Consider the following 9,345-nt stretch of genomic DNA (forward strand, 5'->3'; position numbering starts at 1 on the left):
GTAAAGTCCTTAAGTTCCCAAAAAAAAGTTGCTGAAAGTTTCTATCAAAGAGAAGATAAAGTGAACCCAGACAAGAGCTATACTAGACTTTGCCTTGGAAATGAAACCTCTACATCTGAGATGCTGCATATTCTGCTCACCACTCACACTTGTAGCGTGCCGTGTGTATCAAGGTCCCAGACATACAGTATATTATACATAAGTGTATTTCATGTGTTAAATGGATGACTGCTGGCTCATCATGGCTCACTGGGAGCCTGAGATCGCAGCTCTGTCCTCGAGTCACTTCACTGCAGAGCCCTGGTTCCCAACCTGGGGGATCAAACCTCCATTGAGAGTCACAAGATAAATCTTAAGGATTGTGAGATGACTAACAGGTGCAGGGGGGGGGGGAAAGGTTTATTCTAAATGCATTTGTTTTCCTTATGAATTAAATGATGTGTTTTATCTCTGTAAGCATCTAAAAGATTTTTTTTTAAATCAAAAAATATGCAACCAGTGACATGTGGTCCACTTACGCATTGCTTCATTTGCAATACATAAGTGTGAATTATCTGTGTAAATACTCACTGGTAATATATCATGTTTATTTAAAACTATGAATTTATGAACTTTAACTATGACCTTTACCTATGAATATACCAGATGACCATGACAAAACTCAGGGGGAAAGTTCTTGAATTGGGACAAGTACAAAGAAAGAATTGGCCCACAACTATGGTCGTTTAAAATTATCCAATCAGCTGGTTTTGTAGTTAAGATGCTGACGGATTCTATTTTGTGGTGGTATGAAATATGATTTAAATGTGAATCTTCGTCTCAGAAACATAAAACCCACTGATTGTAGGAGAGTCGTGTTGTTGTCTGTGTGAAATATCTTGCAACTAGAGTCTTACTGGTGGAAATGTGTGAGATGAAATGTTCTTTGTATGACTTTATAATGTTGCAACCTTCAGTGTAAAGCCACACTTTTCTGTTTGAAATATTCTGTAAGGCCACGACATTCACTGCGTGTGGGGTAATGGCTGATCTCTCCCACAGAGTGTATCATGGGGGCTGGCTGCAGGATAACAGCAGGTCCTGCTAATGATGCAAGACATGTTTATGATGTGGAGGCTCCCCGGGGAGGCAGGGTTCAGGTGAACACCGAGTCGGGAAGCGGCCCAGTGGGACCAGTTACCAAGAAACACAGCCCTCCCCAACCCCCTCACCTGTACTGCACCTCTCCCAAAAAATAAAATCACAGACCTCACCGGACATTTTTGAGTGACAAAAGGCAATTCAATCTGGTTAAATATGCAAGGGTTTGTTTTAGCGGAAAAAAAAAAAATCAATATATAAACGGAAATATGAATGTATAATGATCACATTTTCCAGAATTCTCCCCATCCCTTCCTGCAACATTTGGGACGAATTCATTCACCAAATAGGTTTTTTGGTACATCTTACCAAAGGGGCATCTCTCGTGTTCTGTAGGAAAGAGTTTGTCCGGCATGTGCAGAGTTCAACATCCCTAAACAACCGGCACGTATAAGTCAACGTTTCCTCTCTGAGGAAATCATCGCGCTCAGAAACCTGCAGCTTCAGCTCGCTGCATCAGGCCGAATGCCGCCTATTCCAACGCAGCAGGTGACACCGACTCCCTGCTTGGCTTTGCTGTTTGATTATCTGGGTTCCTCACAGGATAATACATCTACATCCACTCTGACAATGGCGATTGTGTTTGTCTCTAAACAAAAAGAACGTGCCCAAATCTACTTTTAACGAAGCCCTGCTTTTTTCTGTGTTGTGTTTTATGTTTCGGCATGATTTGAACTTATAAAACTTTGATGAAGGACCTGTTTCTCATCCCCCTCTGTTGGCAGTAAGTTACTGCTGACTAATGAAAGAGGGCTGCAATTAAATGAGATTTATAGCTCCGAGAAAATTTACAGTTCTTCGTAAAGCTGATAGCCAAAGGAGAAAATATACGTCTGACCTCAGCAGCGGGGTGGACAAGGGAGATAGCAGGATATTCAAAGGATTACAAATATTCGAAGGGAGGAGATGTTAAAGAGCAGGAGAAGCAACAGACTCTCGCAGATTATGTTCATTATTGAAGGTTATTGTGGTCGTAATGTCCGCACCTCATCTGACCCGCGATGAGAAACTAGTTCACTTTATTCTTAAAAGTATGTGAGATCGTATCTATGCAGATCAAGTAAATGACTAGTGTCAGATCTGTAGCCTTTGTTCCCCGTGCACACAATGCTCCGCTTCCTCAACTGTAAATTGTGAAGAAGAAAAAAAGAAGTTGATGAGTGAGTAGTTTAGAGGAAACTGATTTCCCCGCTGCGCTGATCAGATTCGCCTGTGATGCAACGCTGTCGCCACATGTCTGATTTACACCGGCAGCTCAATGTGTAACGATGAATCACAGAAATACACCCAAGTATTTAGGGAGCATGAAATGTGCACAATTGCTGTGACTTTGAATTGTTTCAGTGTGTGATGAGCTAATCATTAGCTCTGAAGTGACCAAACCGCCTCAGCGGAAAAACCTTCTGTGCAGTGTAACGTGTTTGCAATAGGCACGAATTACAGGCAGATGTTGGACCTATATGAAAAGGTATATGGAAAGTGTGGGGATGAAGCTGAATCCCACTCTGGGAACATCCCACCTCATCTTTGACCTATAGTGGCTCTGACTCTGTCCGGAATTCATGCGGTGATGTCTGCGGGTAAATGATCGGCAGATTTCATTCTTTTGTATGAATGTGGGAGAAGCGAGAATCAAAGTCCACGGGCCTGAACCGGCCTCTCTGATCCCCGGGCCTGTCCGTGTAAAGAGCTACACATTAACACATTCAGCTCTCTCAGGGCTCGGCCAGGCTTTTACAACCCTCCACACACACCCTTTGGATGTGGGTGCTGCTCTGTCAACACCGCCGTCTCCAGACGCCGGGCTCATAGGTCCGTCTGGTCCGCCCAGCCAATCAGAGGGGAGCAGCTGGGTGCGACGCGGCCCCACGAGGGCCTATGGGAGGCCAGGAGCCATGGAGACCAGCTGCTCATCGGACGGCGATGGGTGAGGAAGTGTCGAGGGTGCGGGTGCAGTGTATACACTGAGCTGGTGTGGTGCAGGTGTTTTATGGTCAGTAAAACTGCAGCAGTGAGTTCATGGAGTCTAATCCCGGATCATTCAGGAAGTGGCTCTTGAATCGACAATTTGGAAGTGAGCTGCGCAGTCGACGGCAGTGAAAAGAGAAGTCAACAAATCCTAAGCTGCTTAAAGGCAGGTTGAACTTACAAATGCATCCGAATGACTTGCCGTCCCGTATTCTTTACACTGTAGCTCTAATAGCGATCCATACCAGCATCTTGAGGAGAAACTGAACAAGCCCAAGAACATGAACAGACGGCAATTCCCATGAGCCGACCCTCCTTTTCTCTACCTTTCTCTCCCGTCGCGTTGGAGGGTATAGACACTCAATGGATGTGGTAACACCTTCAGCTTCAACCCCAGCTGACCTACCTCTTGATGAGCGTGACCTCTGCCCCGGCGGGTCACCCGAGCTCTCCGTCTGCCCCCGGACACAAAGCCAAGCGGAGTGCGGATCTTCAAACGCAGCGCCTCGGGTCCTATATCTCCTCTTGAGCGGCTCGGAGTGGGAGAACTTTTTTTCTCTCCGGCCCATCCCGGGGCTGTGAGACACAGACCGTATTTAACGGTGAACTGGGAGAAAAACCGAGGCAAAGATGCTGGCAGCTGTGATGTGTGTTGAGAGGAATGCACCGGTGTTATCACTCACTGAGTTATGCAAGAGTGGTTCGGTGGAAACCTTTGCCTGGTACAGTGTTGGACCTCAGCCTCCTTTTTCGCGCGGGCCGAATACACACTCAGCGGCACGCACACACACACACACACACACACACACACACACACACACACAGAGCCAAGAAGATCCTGCCCTTAAGATTTTTCTAATTACCCTCAGTGACTGGGAGGCAGTGAGACACAGAGCGCTGCCTGACCAGGTTATCACACACACCACCAAGACTCCCAGCTCTTCTTCCGAATGTCCTATTTTTAGCTTTCATCTATGGCCTTTTTTCCCCCCTCGGAGGCCATGAGGTGTGTGTGGGAGGCATAGTGAACAGAGAACCTTTAAGTGTAACTTTGTTCCCTGAGCCAACATAAAAGCTTTATTTTTTATTTCTTTTTTTTTACTTTACTGCCAGCTGCTTCTCCTGCACAGTGGAAATCATCGGTAGATATCTCAGGGAAAGACTGCTGCTTGATCCTCACGAACAGAATCCCTTGAAAAGGGAAAAACATCAAACATCTGGAAAGTAAAGCCAGAAACAGTGGGGAGGACTCTTTATTGGCTGGATGCTGAGAAAAGGCCATATTTTTTTTATTTAGACTTTTCAGGTTTTGTTTTGTACGCGTGACAATGAGCCTTCCCTTTTCATTCTGCCCGTTGCACGAGACACATTGTTGACTATTTCTTAAGATGTAGGAACTCTTCCTGGTGTAGTTTGTGTCTCACTTAGCATGACAGGGTTTACAGGTTTGGAGGCCCAAGTGCAAAAGTATTACGTTCACGTTTCCACCAGTATCTGAGGTACTTTGATTAAAACAACTCGAATGAGGAAATGTGCAGTTAGAAAAGGAGAAATGTAATCCCCCGCAAAAAAAATATTGAGTTCCACCCTCAAGGCAGCTCTACCATAAGATAAAGAACGATCATGTAGGACCTGCGGGATCTGTTTACCCAAAACCAGTTTTGATCACAGTGGACCTGTGGCTGTTGGCGCCCCAGATGATCCACAATGACAAAAAAACCTAAACCTGCAGGATCCCGGGGGGTTTTCACACCTCAGTGCTCGGAAAGTGTGTGGAGGACGAAAAGGGCCACAGAGGTAGTAACAAAGAATTTCAATAATTGATAATCAATTCTACAATTCAAATGTACATTTATACATTTGTCCACAGATAAATGTATTACACTGTTAACCCTAACCCCAACCTTTCTTAATGGGCATTAAAGCTAATAATAATTTTTGGACAAAATATGAATCTGTCCATAAATATACTACTTTGGATCATTTGCTGAGTCATTATCCTTTCTCATTTGGTGTGAGGCGGGGCACAACCTGCATGGTCGCCATTTTATCACAGGGCTGTGGGTATACAACTCATTCCTTAATAAAATCTGTATTATTAATTAAATGTGTCATTTCAGTTATTTATTTCTCTTTTTTAAACTGCATTTTCTAATTTTATTGTTCATATATGAATTATTTCATCTTTTTTATTCAAATACTTATAATGTACTGTATGTATTGTATATTTTATGTTGTCTTTGTAAATCCAACAATTCACTAGTATTTATTATATTTCATTTGTGAATTATTTTTATAATCCCTGTTTCTAATGCCCATCGAAGGAATAAGACAAGGAACGACTTTGACATTTCTTCAGAGGTTGTATCATTTATACAGTAGATTTCCTTTGGACCAATAAAGTCTATCTCATCTTATTTGATTTTATAACATAGGTATACATAAATCCAACTTATCAATGCCTATTTTATTGTACAATTAGTTATTTATGATCACGTCACAGACAGGAGAATCGAAACGCACACGCAGCTGTTGCGTTTTAATCGTTAATAAGCATCATGGCGACTGTCAAGAAAAAAGTAGACACAAAACGTTAGGTTTTTCCAATAGAGGTGTACAAACTTCTTTTTTTGAGGAAGTAAAAGACAACTCGGTGGCGTCAGGCTCACTCATTAAATAAAATGTAATCCCAGGCATCACTACAGCTGGAAATATGATCGTCATCGTCACTACCATCTGACATCAGAGGCCTCGCCAAAGAAAATCAGTCCCAGCCCTCGCATTGGAGAAGTTAGTGTGATCTATGTTTCAGTCACTACTAAGAATTAAATCGGCCCTCAGTAGGAAACAGGTTCCTCGTCCCTGGTTTAACATCTATAATATACTACAACGCTTCCGTTTCCAACACAGCTACACTTTGTGAAGGCTCATTTTTGTCTGCCTCTCTCTCTCCTGTAAACATCCAGGGGGAGCAAACGGATCCATGGGGTCCGCAGGTACAGAGCGCAGTGCGGTAACAAGCTGCAGCCTCGGGCACACCGAGCTGAATGGAGTGACGGTGAGGTGAGGAAGAGTGGTATCGGATGAACACATGAAAGAGGGAGGTCGCTGGATTTAAGGCCTTTTTTGTCTTTGGGTCGTTCAAAGGAGACAGCTGTCGACTGCACAAGGCCCGACTCTATTCATGTGGGGAGGGGACCGCAGACAGGGACCACGCCAGCACACACACACACACACACACAAACACACAAACTTCCCGTCAGACTCGCACTATAATTACAATCACTGGACATGACTTTATTCACAAAGTCATCAGCTCATCTGTTCACAGAAACCTTGTGTAACGTTCAGGTGTGTGAGGACACCGCAGTACGCCTCTGTCGTAGCAGCGGTCCCCGGTTTTGTTATAGTTCACTTCCTGTATTCACTCAGACCCCCGCACTTTAAAGGCACAGTTCAAACATTCAGGGGGAAGTACCCTGGTTTATTGTCTCGTCTTCTGTGAGAGGATTGACATCATTGTCATCTCTGCGTCTCCGCAACAGGTGACACGTCAGCTTAGCCAGAATAGCACACACAGAGACTGGAAACAGCTCAGCAACCGCCTGAGTGCAGGGCATATCGTGTTCATTTATGTAAAAATGAAAGTTTAGAACTCAAAACAAGTTGTTATACACACAGTAGTCAGACCTACTATTGTCACCGAGAGGCAATTTATCAAACTAAATGGCCTTCATAGTGTTGCCAGGAAAAATGATGGAAGTGAAGAATAATAAATTTAAAAAACCTGAGAGAGAATCTGAGAGAATCAAATGTGATACCAACTTGCTGTCTGAAAACTTTTGGACCTACAAATAACATGCATGTTGCTGATGGTATGATTTCAAAATAACTGAATGATTTTTTTTTTTTGAGCACGGGGTTGACGATCACAAACTTGATCTTCACTGCTCGGTTGACACGTGAAGAATCGACTGTGTGACATCGACGGTGTCAGGAAACTTTTATATAACTCATAAGCCAATATGTGTACAGCTCTCATAACGTGACCATCACATGTTTTGTATGAATTTGAGATAATCTACTTAATAACAATGCTAATGACATTGATGATCAAAAACTGAACATGGAATAAGGAGGTTCACCAGGTGACTGACTGGTACTGAAAGTAAAATCTCTCTCTTTTGCTTAGAGACGTTTTTTTTCTTTTTCTTCTTTCTGCCATCATCGCTGCAGCACATGTTCAGTTGATATTTGCATCAGAGGCAAATCAGTCGGCCTCTCTGGGTGGCAGACACTGTGTGTCTGTTGGAGGAGCTGGAGCCACGGAGCAGAACACACAGTAGGAGCCAAAGGCTTCGTGAAGCAGTAAACGCTGTTGTAACACGGCTGAGAGTGAAATTGTTGTAAATGAGGAAGGATATGAAGTCGCAGGAATATGCAATAAAAAAAATAAAAACATACAGTGCAGTATTCAAATAGTGTCAGTACGCGTCGACTCTCCCTTCCGACCCAATCCTCCGGTGGTGGGTCGCACTCCGACTCCCCTGCTCCCAAAGACTTCACGTGTATTTTCCTATGCAAATAACTTTGCATTGCCTGGGCGGATGCAGCAACGGCTGCAGGAGGACAAGGCTGCTCAGTCGGGCTCGGGCCTCTTCCCCGTGTCTTTGGTAGAAGTCAAACCAAGATGCAAAACCGGCCTCGTGACTAAGACAGCGCCTTTGTGTCTCCTACGGTTTGGAGAAAGGAATCGCGACTGAGGCGAACCGATGATCAGACTCGATGATTGCTGATCAGTAATTGTTGTTGATTATTTATTTTGTGAGGTATGGGAAAGGTTTGAAAACAAGTGGCAATATAAAAGCGCCCTATCGAGAGAGCCCTGATGAGATATGAACTGATATTGTTTATGGTTTCCAAACAACTGGACAGATTGGACAATAAAAGACAGTATGTTTTTGTTTAAGTTAAATAATCTGGGGGGGGGGGGGGGGGGGGGGGGGGGGCACCATGAGGCGTTAATTAACCTGCTTCCCATCCAATTTCCCCATCTGCTGCGGTGGGTCTCTCTACATATGGCCTGCATTCCCCTATAGTAAATGTAATGACCACCTTCTTAACAAATCCGCACTAACAGAGGCCTCTGGGCCGAGGCGACAGCAGGTTGTGTACAATGAGGGTGGGATGGAGGAGGGGGGGGGGGGGCTCCCGAGTTCTGGCATGGGCAGGCTATTGAAGTGTTAAGCAGGAACACAAAGGTGGGGCCGTTCTGTAGGGAGGGGGGAAAAAAGAGGACTGCACATCAAAACGTGGCCGTTCAGGTGATGCGTTGTCGCGGCGAAGCATTTGAAGTGGAATAAAGTTGTGATGTGTACTTTATGGCAACTATGAAGTCGTCCAAACGTGATCCACCGCTGGAGAACACACACACAAAGAAACTGGTTCCTGTTACAGCTCGTCCGTCGCTGCCGAAATATCAACAGCCAAATCACACCTCCGACTCACGTCAGGGTTCGGCTCCTGTGCCCTGGGAGAGGAGCGGAGCGGCGCTCGGCTGATATTGCATCAGTGGGAATCCCGTCATGGCAACCAGGTGCCGGCAGTCAGCCGGGGAGGCTGGAGAGAAAAACAAGATGCTCACTCCACATGTGAACAGGCTCATTATTTCAAATTCACACACACACACACACACACAGGAGCTCCTATATCATTCATATCTACTGTACGTGTGGTTTCCATTTTAACAGTGGTACTAGAACAAAGCTCAATAAACCCGAGTGTCCTTAATCATTAACCACCGATGACAAAGAGTTGACAGAGTGCCAGTAGTCAGGCCGGGGAATATCAATCGTTTTCCGCAGGGAACAAGCACAGATCTGAATTGTCCTCCAACCTTTTGACCACATGAGCAAAATTCTTGGCTGAATGTGTATGAGGGCCCGTCTCGACTTGGCTACGTGCTGCAAATGGTACAAGTGTTGTTCATGTGACGTCACAGATAAAGTAATGGAATGATGATTTCCATTTTCATGTGAAAGATCAGATGACATTATTTTAGTATGTCAGTCCACCCTGGTTCTACAACGTCAAGTATTTATTAGAATTTCCTGTTGTTGCTTCAGATGGGCTTCTGGTCAGTGTGTGACAGTAATCTGACGGGTTAAAGGGACTCTTGTGCAGAGAGACATTAAAATACACAACTTCAAAACAAAAACTATATATAACTACTTTGGG

The 9,345-nt window shown here is 44.5% G+C and overlaps 1 protein-coding gene across 1 annotated transcript in view; it reads right to left on the reverse strand.

Moving 5' to 3' along the window:
- ttll10 (tubulin tyrosine ligase-like family, member 10) overlaps nucleotides 1–3,642 on the reverse strand; it is a 34,095-nt gene extending 30,453 nt beyond the window's left edge. The window contains exon 1 of the mRNA XM_035646092.2: nucleotides 3,515–3,642. The gene's annotated coding sequence lies outside the window, so the exon portion shown is untranslated. The remainder of the gene's footprint in view (nucleotides 1–3,514) is intronic.
- Nucleotides 3,643–9,345: the final 5,703 nt, after the last annotated feature.

Source organism: Scophthalmus maximus, chromosome 3 (genome assembly GCF_022379125.1).
Source record: "Scophthalmus maximus strain ysfricsl-2021 chromosome 3, ASM2237912v1, whole genome shotgun sequence".
Classification (NCBI taxonomy): domain Eukaryota; kingdom Metazoa; phylum Chordata; class Actinopteri; order Pleuronectiformes; family Scophthalmidae; genus Scophthalmus; species Scophthalmus maximus.